We start from the raw sequence: 14,524 nt of genomic DNA, 5'->3' as shown, positions 1-14,524 counted from the left end.
TTACATAATTTCTGGAATATTTTGCTCATGTCGTAGCAAGTAATTTTTTTATGGTGATCATCGCTTGAAACACATTTTTGAAATACATATTTGGTACGATGCTACTATCATTTGGTTTAGGATCATTCTCATCATATATTACTAATTCAATAATTTCTTCGTATGTTGGAGATTCAATAATTGCATCATTTTCATCAGGATAGTTTAAAAGACGTTCGACGTCCATCACATTTCTATAATGTAAATTAAAAATGACACCAGTTAATCCTTTGTTATCTTTCTTCTATGACTATTGAATTATTGATAAAAAATTTGATCAATACCCTCTAGGTAAATTTGCACACCTTATCTTATACATATTAACTTCTTAATTGAAAAAAATACTGTCTACATAAATAAATAACCCTCCCAAACGAATATTTTTTTTTTGGTCTCGATGGTATCGTAAAACCCTTGAAAATGCCCAAGCAATAAGTTAAACATGAGAGATCTATTCTGAGCCCGTGCAAAGCACGGGCGTTCAACCTAGTAAATAGAATATCGTCGGGACTCTCAGGGGGTGGTCCGGGATGTGTGCAAGTGGGTGGGTTGGTGGGGGTAAATAATGAATTGTTTTTTTCCATTAAAAGTAACGAAAACCAACCGATAATTACTCTGTTTGAATATCTTACCAATTTTTGGGTTTTCTTCTCTACGAGGATTAGGGTTTTCTTCTCTGATGGATATCGGCTTCTGATGATGCATCTATATCATTACCATCCGATCCGCTTTTATAGTTTTCCTTCTTAGTTCTTAGATAGATCTGATTTACTGTTTGTTGCTATCGTCTTTTCCGATAACATGGAGGGAAAAAGAGATCTAGAGGGTTGCGTTCATGTCAAGAACAGGCAAGTGAAAGCTCCACAGAAAAAAGAATCTGCAGTACTATGAGATTTCTGCAAAGAGTAACTACAACTTCGAGAAGCCTTTCTTGTATCTCGTCAGGAAGCTTGCAGGGCACTGTCAACAACTGTACACTTCCTTTTGCTGCTCTCTTAGTTGTTGCTTCTCTAGCTTATTGTGATGTTACTAATTCATTGATTGCAGTGATCCAGAGGTTTCAATGCACAGCAGAGCAAGTTCCCTGGCATATTCATGATTTTTCCTAGACAGGCTGATCTTCTTATTGGCCTAAATTTCACAGCTTTCCTTTGATAAGTCTCGCTGCTAATCTTGAAAACTCTTCTTTTAGTTCAGGCATGAACAAGAGTTGGCCCAAGCTGCAAACCAGCCCCTTCCTGATGTGATGATGATGCGTTCAACTAAGTTTTTACCTCGTGTTCCCCTTTCCCCCTTGTTGCTGACCCAGTGATTGCAGGGATTTGTTGAGAGTTTAGGCACTAAGTTATTCCTAGATTATGCTGTTTTTTATTTTTTCCTTTTCAGCGATATGGGGTTTGTTATTGTTTAATGGGTCAGAACAATATGAGAACTGTATTACCGATAAAAAAAAAACAATATGAGAGTTGCTTCTTCTTTCTTCATCGGCCTTGTTAAAACTATGTTCAGAGTTAACATCAATACATGTTATTTTGGTGATTTTATTTTCTCTTTTTCTATAATGTTTTCTTGACTCTTATATATATATATATGTATGTATTTGTATATATATATTCTTTTGTAATTTATATCGGATAAAGAGTATTACATTAACTAGTGGGAAGCCTAATAAGCTAAGCTCCAACGACATACTACTACATTAATTGAACAGGTTGTTGTGCCTACCAGCGAGCCTCACAAACTAACATGTTAATTTCTGCAGTATTAAGCCATTGGGTTCGAACCTGGGACCTCTTGGAATGCATGAAACTTTGGTGAACGGGGATGACTCTCTGAGCTAGAGGATACACATAGATGACGATGGTATGTCAACGTACTTTTCTATTACATCCCTTAAATAGAGAGCCTAGAGGGATGTGTGAAACTTATCAACTGCTAACTTAGAGCTTGTCCAACGGAATGTGTGTGAGGATAAATTTCCAAGTCCACATAGGATATACATCAATTTTTTCTAAAATTCTTCTCCAACCGTAAGTTCTTAAATAAATGTGAAGTGACGTGGTTTAATTTTAGGGAGACATTGTCTAGGTGAATGTCTAATTTTAGACATTCACCTACACAATGTCTTCCTATCCTAGTCATTTTTATGTTAGTGAAATAAGTAATAAATATAAATAGAATGATTGTTAACCAATTATTAAATGACACTTAAGAAACAAAAGATTAAGATTGACTTGGGTTGGAGATAAAAAAATCTAGTTCACAATATTTAGGAATTTATATCTATGTAAGAGAATTTTTACCAAGAGAAAGTTAAGACAATGTTGACACATATGAAATAGGCATAACTACCATTGGAGAAGCTCCTATCATATGATGTAGTAATGAAGTTCTGTGCTCAGCTTTGAAACCCTGAGGAAGAAAGACTCATACATCCGAATATGTTTGGCAGAACAAAATGGAGGTAACCAATATGGTAATCTTTTTAACCACACTTTCTTTGCCTCCGCATTGACAGACAAAGTTGGGCTGGGTTTGGTAATGTTTTTATTTTTCAAAAAGCACTTTCAAAAAATGTATATAGTAATTATTTTTCATATTAGTGTTTGGTAAATTTATGTCACATTCTTCAATTTTTTATTCTCCGCATCATATTCTTTAAAGGTTGTTATTATAAATCTATGTCACATTCTTTAAAGATTATTATTTTCACTTTCAAATTATATTTTATATACCATTTTAATAAAAAAAGATAAATAAATAAGAACCAATATTAAATAAATATTTGATTTTAGTATAACTTTTTTAAAACCCAAATTATATCAATAATAAAATATAGTTACTCAAAATATATATAAATATCTAATACTATGTTTTAATCCCATAAAATAAAATAAAACTATATTAAAAGATTATGTCTGTTTTTGTCATTTGTTACAACTACAATAAGTGAACTTATATTTTATCAAACACAATTTGGTCATTTTTTTGATCAACAACTTTAGCTTTTAGTATCTAGTTTACCAAACACTTAACTGTTTTTTTACACAGCACAACACAGCAGAAAAGCGTTTTGTTAAAAGCCGCCGCATTACCAAACTAAGCCTTGCTTTTCACTGAGACTAGTTTGATACATCTGAAACTGTCTTGACTAATTCTCCCTCTATTCGGGACTGGTTTGCTTGATGGACTGGTTATAAAGTATGCCTTCATGTAATCTATTTAACCAGTCTGCATTGACAAATATGTATTTTTCAGACAACAGAGCTTGAATTAACCATAAAGTTGGTGTTTTGTGTCCCCGTATCTTATGCAAAGGGGAAAAGATGGTCATTGTCTGTTCTCTGCCTCTTGGTGCATTTGTTTTAATAACATCAAGAGATTTATGGCTTATAAACGTTTTTTCTTCTTCTTGCAATTCAGGTGGTTACACCCTTCCAATTTCATATGTACATGTGGAAATTACTGCAACCTGCCTGTATTATAAAAGTGAGTTTCTGGACAATATATTTATTCTTAAATGACTCGCATAGTATGCATCTATCTTCTTATATCTTTCTATTTGTTGATTATCTCTAAATTTCAGTAAAATAATTAAATTATTAACATTGTTGATTCAAGGATTCTTTTGTTAAAAACCACGCTCCTCAACCACCACAAGAACCCAAGCAGCTCCGCCAAAAAACCTCCAACTCATCTCCCTGTATCAATGCTGCTTTAAATAGTGTTATGGAGTTGGGGTTCTTGATGGAAACTGGGAGGGGGCGGATGTAGGGGGAGGTAGTGGGTTTGGTGTTGGAGGTGGGGCTGGCGGAATGCGGAGGATTTGACCATGGTGTGGGTGGATGATTTGGAGACGAAGGTGGCATTGGTGACGAGGGATGACATGGTGGTGGGCTGCAGGTGTTAGAATTTTTGGAGTAGGAACCCTTGAGTGGAACTGCTGGTGTAGAATTCTGGTTGAGCAACTTCTCATCCTGGTTGTTTTCTTATTTGATAGGATAGTTGGTGAAATTCGGTCAATTTATACAGAGTTGATACCTGAAATTGCACGGTTCTGATATTTTATTTGAATGATGATATTTTATTTGATTTATTTGAATGATGATACACCAGTAGTTGCTAGACTAACCATTGCTAGTGGGGAACCGTTTCGAAGTAAGCTCGAGAAGGTTGCAGTAAAGGTTAGAATTATAACATCATTACTCTTCATCCTTTAAAGTTTTTTCTTTTTTAGTACCATGGTGTATAATGTTTTAATAGGGTTTAAGTATAATGTTTTAGGGTTTAAGTAACATCATTACTCTTCATCTTTTAAGTTTTTTATTTTAGTACCACGGTGTATAATGTTTTATAGGGTTTAAGTATAATGTTTTAGGGTTTAAGTGCAACTGAATTGGATGATTCACTCAAAACATTGTGGGAATGGATGCTATGTTGTGCAAGGTGTCGCCTAGGTGTCAAAGTGGCATTAATTTCCACTGGGTGCCACGCAGTGGTAAAGAAGACGCCACTTTAAAAGGGGGCGCCCCAGCGACGCTTTTATGGGCGCCCAGGCCAATGCTCCCAGTTTTCAGGGAGTCTAAGAGGCATTTTTCCAAAAATATAACCCAATTTTTTATCAGACCCTTAAGAAATCTTCTCTCATAAGTGATATAATTATAACTTTACTAAAATAAATGCATAAATATCTAAATAGCTGTTACACAAGAAAAAATCTTGGTCAATCACCATTAATTTTGGTAAATATAATTTCTTATATTATGTTTATCCTAATCAGTCTCCATTGATTTTGGTATTTCTGTTAAATTTGGTATTTTAATTATGATAAGCATTATACTACTTTGGTATAATGCATTCATATTTGTGTGACTATTATAGTTATACGCCGCGGCTCGGGATTTTACCCCCGACGCCACGCTGCGCCTTACGCCTTGAACAACATAGAATGTATTTGAAATTCTAAGACTTCGTATGTCCCAATATGTTTTATGAGTATTGGTCTTGAGAGTTGCATGTTTGGATTTTCTTTATTGTGGCACCTACAGTCGTTTGGTTGGGAGAATTGAAGCCTTCATAATCAGATTACTATGTAATCTGACCTATTCCTCCAAACCAAACAGGTGAAACCTATCCAGAACGGAATTCTGTAGTAATTTGATTGCCTCCAAATGTACGTTTTGGATTCCATCGTTTAAAGAGTGCAATTGAATCGGATTGCAGGGAATCAAATTTTATCTCATACAGAATGACTGAATTACCTCTTTCTAGCAAATGACGTTCAGCCGAAAGATAGTTTTCGTTTCACTTCTTATGTGGCGATTCAGGAACCCTAAATTTAGTTTTTGTTTCACTTCTTGTGTGGCGATTCAGGAACCCTGAATCTGTATGGTGTTAGTAAATCAATCACTTTGTTCCCCAACCTTAAGGATCAATCACTTCGTCCTCCTACCCTAAATCCAAATAAAGATTTTGTTGTATTTCTTCCAAATCGAGCTAGGTTTCGCATGATGCATAATAAAAAAGGTCCGAAACTCTGTGACAGGCGTTGGTAAGCTAGCATATATAACAGTTGTTGATACGTCATGAATATTTGATTTGATTATTCATTGTTGGCGAGTTTCTTCTGACAGTTTATGTTGAGTACAGGCAAACACACATGTTAGTGTTCAGCAAAGATTTGAAAGATTTTAAGCTTTGGTAGGTAATAATCCAACATTCTCGTCCTTGATGTTTATATTTGTATTTATTTTGCTAGTCAATCTGAAAAACCCCCTTTTACATTTTCATTTTGGATAAAATAGCTGTCAGTGCCGAAGTCCCTATGTTAGTTTCTGGTGATTTTAATTCCGTTCCTGGAAGGTGGGGTGTGGCCTTGTTGCCATTGTGGTTCTTCATTATGTAAATTAAGTAATTGCATAAATTATACTTAAAAAATTCGTTTGAAGGAGATTACTTTGGCTTGACTGCAGTGCTCCTCACACACTTCTTGCTATGGGAAAAGTTGAACCGATGCATCCAGATTCCGGGACAGACCCGCTTGGGATCTTGCGACCTCCAAGCAAATTAACTCATCAGCTTCCTTTGGTAAACATATTTCTGGATATAAATGGGTATTTATTGGACTAGTTGGGAGACCGTTAACAAACCTATAGCTCTTGGAGGATTAAACATTGAAAAAACTGAGTGTTTAAACACTGCCTTGTCGACTAAATTGGCTTGGAGATTGGTCACTGAGCGTGATGCTTTGTGGGTCGATCCTGGAGCATAAACACTTCCCTGAAAACAATCCCTTACATTTTGGGATTTGGAGAGGAATCTCCAGGGGTCTAGAAGTAGTTAAAAGTAATTATTGTCGGGAAATAGGTGATGCCACTAAAGTTCATATTTGCCTCTTCTTCTATGTTAAGTGTTGATCAACTGATTGTTAAGAATGAGTGCAGGTGAAATATGGCTGTCTTAAATGCTCTGTTTGATAGTAACATTGTTAGTGAAATCAGTGCCATTCGGCTACCAGCTCATGGTAGTGATACTATTAGGTGGAATCCTACTAAAAATGGCTTATTTACGGTAAAATCTGCATATGAGGTTACTCATCCTTTGCCAGAATGGGTGCTGGTGCTGGTTTAGAGCAACAAAGGAGAAGAATGGACGCAACTTCTAATGAGCCCTTCACTAATTGCACCTGAGATTTTAGTGGCACCCATGATCACATATATATATATATTACACAGGTATTTTCTTTTAATTTTTATTTTCTATTTATTTTAGAGCTTGTCTCCTTGCTCATTCTGCCGCATCAATTGATGGGTCCACCTGCTCAACAGGGTGGTCGTGGAGGGTATCAAGGTCCACCTGCTCAACAGGGAGGTGGTGGGAGAGGCTGCTTCTCAGCAAGGAGGCCGCGGAGGATATCCTCAGGGACCTGGGGGACAACCTCGGCGTGGGATGGTTCCTCAGTAGCAGGGTGGGCCAGTGCAGGGATACCAAGGCCAGAGGGCAGCAGCAGCAGCCGCGAGGGCCTCAACCTCAACAGAACCTTGGTGATGGTGGTCGTGTTGGCCCTTCGTTTAGTGGTCCTTCTATGGAACCACTTCCCGACCTGCATCAAGCTACCCAGGTCCCAGTTCAAACAGCACCTACAAGTGTTGGATCAACAATTCCAGCTGGATCTTTGTCTCAGCCCGAGGACCACAGTTTGGCTGAAGTAACCCAGCAAGCTCTGAGTTGTCTTCAGCACCCAGTAAGCATGCTGCCCCTTCTTCAAGCAAATCCATGCGATTTCCTCTTCGACCTGGCAAGGGTACTACTGGAATCAAATGTGTAGTGAAAGCAAACCATTTTCTTGCTGAGCTACCCGACAAGGATTTCTTACATCTCTTTTAATTTATTTGCTTTTTACTGATGTCTTAAAACTTTATTGGTTTATTAATCATCCACTTGTGTTGCCAGGTTTCCATCTCTCCTGAAGGTACATCGAGGGGTGTTAACAGGGCTTTTATGGAGCAGCTAGTGAAATTATATAGAGAGTCCCATCTTGGAAGACGCCTTCCTGCTTACGATGGAAGGAAGAGTCTTTATTCTGCTGGACCATTACCTTTTTCTGATAAGGATTTCTCAATTACCTTGATTCCTTGATTGACGAGGATGATGGCACTGGAGCTGCTAGGTTATTTCTTTGATGCCTTTCATTTCCTTTACGTTCACTTGCATTTATTTGTAGGAAGCTTATATTTCTATTTGTTTTGTGATGCAGGAGAGAGAGGGTGTTCAATGTTTCTATCAAATATGGTGCTCGAGTGGATCTCCACCACTTGGGATGTTTTTGCAGGGAAAACAGGCAGATGCACCTTAGGAAGCTCTTCAGGTTCTCAACATTGTTCTGCGTGAGCTTCTGACTTCTAGGTATATGTCTTTGTTAGTTATTGGCTTGATTTAAGAAACATCCTGTTTTAGGAAAGATCAAACTGATTTCCTAATCAGTTTTGCACCTCCTCAAGTATTTTAGGAATCTGTTTTCTAAGTTACATTAGGAAATAGTTCTCTATTTAGGACTTCTATTTCTAGGCAATTCTAGATTATTCCTAGGCTATAAATAAGAGTGTAACCCTTTGGTTATTGTATCTTAATCTGAATTGTAGAGGTGTGTGAAGAAGTCTATTTTCTAAGTTTCAATAAGAAGTTTATTGCTGTAGTGGAGTAGGCACATTGCCTAACCACTATAATTCTTTGTGTTCTTGTTTAATTCCGCAATAGTTTTCTGTTTTCTGTGTGAAAGATCTTGGGGTGTCTAGGAAGTAGCTAATCTTAGTACAACAAACTGGTATTAGAGCCAGTTCTAGGGTTTCATCTAGAGTTAGCTTGTTTGAAGTCAGAAACAGAGTTTGAAGGTGAAGATGTCTAAGTCGATGTCGAACGCGAAGTTTGAAGTAGAGAAATTTGATGGTAAGAACAATTTTACTTACCATGTGGCAATGTGAAGTTCGTGATGCTTTGAGTCAGTAAGACATAGAGGATGCTCTATTAGAAGCAAAACCTGCTGCACCAGAGATGACAGACAATGAATGAACATAGATGAATCGTCAGGCTTGTAGTACAATCCGTTTGTGCCTTACAAAGGAGATAAAGTACGATGTGATGAATGAGAATGTAGCTTTCAAGCTATGGAAGAATCTGGAAGACAAGTATGTAGCGAAAAGTGTTTCAAATCGAATTATGATGCAGAGAAGACTTTTCAGATTCAACAAAAAACCAGGTACCTCTATGGTTGAACACCTCGAGTACAATAAATTAATTGCTGATGCACTTAATATTGGTGTGAAACTAAAAGATGAAACCAAAACTTGCTGTTTTTTTGGCATCTCTGCCTGATTCGTATGAAACTTTCATTGATAGTTTATCGAATAAGATAGAGGATAAAACATTCTTGTTTGATGATGTGACTGCTGCACGTATAAGTTATGATATTAGGCAAAGGGATATAGATTTGAATAGGGAATATGACTAGTGAGGTCTTGCCAGTAAGAGGGAAGTCTGACAAGAAGAATTCAAGTAAATCAAGTTTCAAACCGAAGTCCAAATCAAAGATCCCAGCATATGATGAATGCTCCTTTTGTCATTAGACTAGACATTGGAAGAAGGATTGTCCTAAAGCAAGGAACAAGGATAAGAAGAATTTAGACGTAAACGTTGCTGAAATCAAGTTTGGTGCTATTGAAGATGATGAATATGACAAGTTCTCGATGACTGTTCATGATTCCGCGTTAGTTGCAGATACAACGCAGTGAATTATGGATTGCGCAGCTTCCTACCATATGTGCCCTATGAAGGACTGGTTCGTTAAGTTTGAAAAATTTGATGGACCAAGGGTGTTTATGGGTAACAATAATACCTGTAAAGTTGAAGGGATTGGGAAGATTCATTTGAAGATGAATGGTGGCGTTGTTCAAGAACTTGAAGATGTTCGTTATGTACCGGAAATGAAGAAAAATCTGATCTCAGTAGGTGAACTAGACTCCCGAGGATTTGAGATGACATTGAAAGGTGGAGTTTTGAAGGTCTAATCCAATGAGCTAGTTGTTATGAAAGGTTTGAAACATGGAAACTTGTATTTTCTGCAAGGAAACACAAGTGTGAGTGAAGGAATTGCAGCAGTATCAGATAGTGTTGAGTCGGACACTACCAAACTATGCCATATGCGTTTAGAGCTACCTAAAGGAGAAAAGGCAATTGGATGCAAGTGGGTATATACAAAGAAGGATCTCCAAGTGCAAGCAATGTAAGATACAAAGCAAGGTTGGTAGCTAAGGGCTACGCGCAGAGGAAAGGGATCGACTATAATGAAGTGTTTTCTCCAGTGGTAACGCATACTTCCATTAGAATTTTACTTGCTTTGGTGGCGCAGTTTGGTCTTGAGCTTGTACTACTCGATGTGAAAACTGCTTACATGGTGACTTGGAGGAGACGATTTATATGAAGCAACCTGAAGGTTTTGAAGTAGCGGGTAAAGAAGATAGGGTATGTAACTTGAAGAGATCGTTGTATGGCTTTAAGCAGTCTCCAAGGCAGTGGTACAAACGATTCGACAAGTTTATGAAGACATAAAAGTACTCAAGCAGCAACTATGACTCTTGTGTGTACTTCAAAAAGCTCAAAGATGAATCATTTATCTACCTACTTTTATACGTAGATGACATGCTTATTGCGTCTAAAAGTGAGGTGGAGATTCAATGATTGAAAAATCAGCTTAGTAGTGAATTTGAGATGAAAGATCTCGGTAAAGCAAGGAAAATTTTGGGCATGGAAATTGAGAGAGATAGGAGATCAGACACTATTAATCTTTCTCAAAAATCTTATTTGAAAAAGCTATTCAAGCGTTTTGGTTTAGATGACAAGGCTAAACCAGTAACACAACCTCTAGCTCGACACTTTAAGTTGAATGTTGAACAGTCACCAAAAACAGTGGAGGAGCAGAGGTTAATGGCTGAAATACCGTACACAAGTGCTGCTGGAAGCCTTATGTATGCTATGGTATGCACTAGGCCTGATATTTCACAAGCTGTTAGTGTGGTTAGTAGATATATGCATAATCCAGGAACACTGGCTGTGAAGTGGATTTTGCGGTATATTTAAGGTACCGTAGATGTTGGATTGAAGTTCTCACGAAATGAGAGAACTGGTTGCAAAGTAGTAGGATATTGTAATTCCGATTATGCTGACGATTTGGACAAGTTTCGGTCCATTACTAGGTATGTTTTTACAGCTGTGAGTGGGCCGATAAGTTGGAGGTCAACCTTACAACCAACACTAGCATTGTCGACACCCGAAGCTGAATATATGGCTGTTGTAGAAGGTATAAGGGAAGCCGTTTGGATGAAAGGTTTGTTTGAGGAGTTGGGGATTCAGCAAGAGAAACTAAGCGTGTTGACAGTCAAACATACACCTAGCTAAGAACCAGGTTTATCACGCTCGAACAAAGCACATCAATGTACGATATCATAAAGTACGGAAAATTGTTGAAGAAGGTGAAATTCAGCTGGAAAAGGTTGGAACCGCCAACAATCCAGCAGATATGCTCACCAAAGTGGTGACAGGTGAAAAGTTTAGGCATTGTCTAAACTTGATCAGCATTGTGCATATTTGAAGACACCTTAGGGTGTAGTGGTGCTGTCAAGCACATGTGAAGCCCAAAAAGGAAGTGAAGCATCTTATAATGAGTGAAGAAGTGAAGCATCTAAGGATGACCGAAAGCAGCAAAGTTTGAAGGAAATGAAATGTCAGATTTCATGCCAAGGTGGAGAAATTAGAGAATAGGGAAGTTGTCCTAGAAATCTTGCCAAGGTGGAGAATTGTTAGTTATTGGCTTGAACACCCTGTTTTAGGAAAGATCTAATTGATTTCCGTAAATCAGTTTTGCACCTCCTCAAGTATTTTAGGAATCTGTTTTCTAAGTTACATTAGGAAATAGTTCTCTATTTAGGACTTCTATTTCTAGGCAATTCTAGATTATTCCTAGGCCTACAAATAAGAGTGTAACCCTTTGGTTATTGTATCTCAGTCTGAATTGTAGAGGTGTGTGAAGAAGTCCATTCTCTAAGTTTCAATAAGAAGTTTATTGCTGCAGTGGAGTAGGCACATTGCCGAACCACTATAATTCTTTGTGTTCTTGTTTAATTCCGCTATAGTTTCCTGTTTTCTGTGTGAAAGATCTTGGGGTGTCTAGGAAGTAGCTAATCTTAGCACAACAGTCTTGTATTATCACATTTTGGCTTTCTGTTTTTTATATCATAGTTCTGAGGTTTACATAGATTTCTGTTGGTTATAATTGGTATGCTCCTGTTGGCCGTTCATTCTATTCCCCCAACTTGGGGAGAAGACAGTCACTTGGTGAAGGTTTGGAAAGTTGGAGAGGTTTTTACCAGAGTATTCGCCCGACTCAAATGGGTCTTTCATTGAATATAGGTGCGTTCTAATTGCTAAAATCTTTTCATTGTATAGCAGCTTCTTAGCTATCTTTGTCTTGCATGCACCAGCCATTACTTGGTGATCTTATCCATGACTACTGCATAGTTCTGTGCTAAGTGCTAAGTATTCATTGTGTTGTTTGTTTTTTGTAGATATGTCTTCCACGGCTTTCATTGAGCCATTACCTCTGATACAATTTGTTACCCAGCTCCTGAATAGGGTTGCACTTGCTCGACCCTTGTCTGATGCTGATCGAGTCAAGGTAAATAACTTCTGTTGGTAAAAGCTGTTTTATGTGTCTCAGTGGACTTACAATGTGTTGTCATGATGCATGAAATGATTTTGGGCCCTTAAGGTGTGAAGGTTGAAGTAACTCACCGAGGAAGTATGTGCAGAAAGTACCGTATATTTGGATTAACCTCTCAGGCAACTAGAGAGCTGACGTAAGTCAATTATATATCTTTGAGAGTTGGTCAACTGTGGGGTGTTTTTAAAATTTTAATTTTTTTGAATACTTACCTCTTTCCTGATGATCTATTTCTTGGTTTGTTTTCAAAGTTTCCCTGTTGACGAAAAGGGTACCATGAAGTCCGTTGTTGAATATTTTGGCGAGACTTATGGATTTTCTATTCAGCACACACATTGGCCCTGTTCGCTAGTTGAAATCAACAAAGGCCAATTATCCTCCCATGGAGGTTAATACACACTCGAGCTTTTTTCTGTTGCTTTGAAGTTCTCTAGGTTTGTAAAATTGTGAAGGGTCACAGGTACTCGAAAAGACTCAATGAACGCCAGAAACTGCTCTTTTGAAGGTTACATGTCACCAGCCACAGGAAAGGGAGAAAGATACTATGCAGGTAATGCTAAGATTGTAGCTAAAGATTATGCCGAGTTTGTATACTTTTAGGAATTACTGCATTGTATGCGTGTTCAGCATTCTTCTTTACCTAAAGATTGTTTATACTACGTTTTTGTTGTAGACTTTTCGCCACAATGCTTATTACGAGGACCCGTTCGCTAAGGAATTTGGAATAAAAATCAGTGATAAGCTTGCTCATGTTGAGGCTCGCATTCTTCCTGCCCCATGGGTAAATAAGCTTACACATCTCCATTGTTAGTTGTAATTGATAAAATTAAATTTATCAGGCCATGGAGCTGGTGTATTCTTATTTTGCTGTGCTGTTAACTCTTAACATACGGTTTCCCATGCAGCTTAAGTACAGTGAAAGTGGTAGAGAGAGAGAGAGAGAGATTGCTTGCCCCAAGTCGGGCAATGATGAACAAGGTCAGCTTTATTTTTTACTGGGCAGGATTTTGGCTTACACATCTCCAAAATAAGCTTGCCCCCGTCTTGCATTCTTCCTGCCCCATGGGTAAATAAGCTTACACATCTCCGTTGTTAGTTGTAATTGATAAAATTAAATTTATCAGGCCATGGAGCTGGTGTATTCTTATTTTGCTGTGCTGTTAACTGATAACATACGGTTTCCCATGCAGCTTAAGTACAGTGAAAGTGGTAGAGAGAGAGAGAGATTGCTTGCCCCAAGTCGGGCAATGGAATATGATGAACAGGGTTAGTTTTATTCTTTACTTGGCAGGATTTTGGCTTGTTCCCGTCTTGCATTTTACTAAATGATCTCTTCTTTTCCTGCAGAAAATGGTTAATGGGGGTGTTGTCAACAACTGGATGTGTTTCAACTTTTCACGCAATGTGACTCGTGGTTTTTGTTATGAGCTTGCCCAGATGTGTAATTCATATTTCACACTGTGTTGGACAACTATTATCTTTGGTGCTGATGTGACCCATCCTCACCCGGGAGAGGATTCAAGCCCCTTCATTGCTGCTGTAAGATTTTATTTACTAATCCACTCTATAGTTCGACCCTTGGTGACTACTAATTTGTTCCAATAATTGACTTTTATTTTGTTGTACCTCTTACCAAGGTCGTGGCATCACAAGATTGGCCAGAGGTAACAAAGTATGCTGGGTTGGTGTGTGCTCAAGCCCATCACCAAGAGTTGATTTAGGATCTGTTTAAAGTATGCAGGATCCAGTTCGAGGAACTGTGACAGGAGACATGGTTAAGTATGTGTCTTTGTTTCTTCTCTGCGTCATTTCAATTTATTTCCTTTCGGGACCTGAATTGCATCTTTGGTGTTTATTTTGGCTAATTTTTTGATAATTTCATGAACTAGGGAGCTTCTTATCTCTTTCCGTAGAGCAACTGGACAGAAAGCCTCAGTGTATTATATTTTACAGGTAGTATAGGCGTTCATAATGTAGTTAAATTGGCTCTGATCCATTTTCTGCTTTCAGGGATGGAGTGAGTGAGGATCAGTTTTACCAAGTTCTGCTCTATGAGCTTGATGCTACACGCAAGGTAATGTGGTGTCCAATGTGAAGTTGCTAATTTTCTTAGGGACAAAAGGTCTACAGCTAGTAACATGTGTGAAAATGGCTGAGCAGTTGTAGGCTTGAATAGTAGGCAGTCCTTGTGCTGATAGTAATTTCTGAATTCTT

General features: G+C 37.9%; 1 long non-coding RNA gene and 1 pseudogene across 2 annotated transcripts; both read left to right on the top strand.

The window, feature by feature from the left end:
- The first annotated feature begins 397 nt into the window (after positions 1 to 397).
- The window catches only part of LOC113338200, a 17,049-nt pseudogene continuing 2,922 nt past the window's right edge, over positions 398 to 14,524 (top strand).
- Positions 7,955 to 13,845, top strand: LOC113338199. Of its 2 annotated transcripts, XR_003354668.1 has the most exons (8): positions 7,955 to 12,000; positions 12,156 to 12,265; positions 12,359 to 12,446; positions 12,562 to 12,698; positions 12,771 to 12,860; positions 12,984 to 13,091; positions 13,501 to 13,576; positions 13,658 to 13,845. It is a non-coding gene; the product is annotated as an uncharacterized LOC113338199 (long non-coding RNA). The 2 variants fall into 2 exon arrangements; XR_003354667.1 differs by having other exon boundaries at positions 12,562 to 12,860.

Source organism: Papaver somniferum, unplaced genomic scaffold (assembly GCF_003573695.1).
Source record: "Papaver somniferum cultivar HN1 unplaced genomic scaffold, ASM357369v1 unplaced-scaffold_187, whole genome shotgun sequence".
NCBI lineage: Eukaryota > Viridiplantae > Streptophyta > Magnoliopsida > Ranunculales > Papaveraceae > Papaver > Papaver somniferum.
Note: the sequence above shows the minus strand (reverse complement) of the source record. Positions and strands in the feature narration are given on the sequence as shown.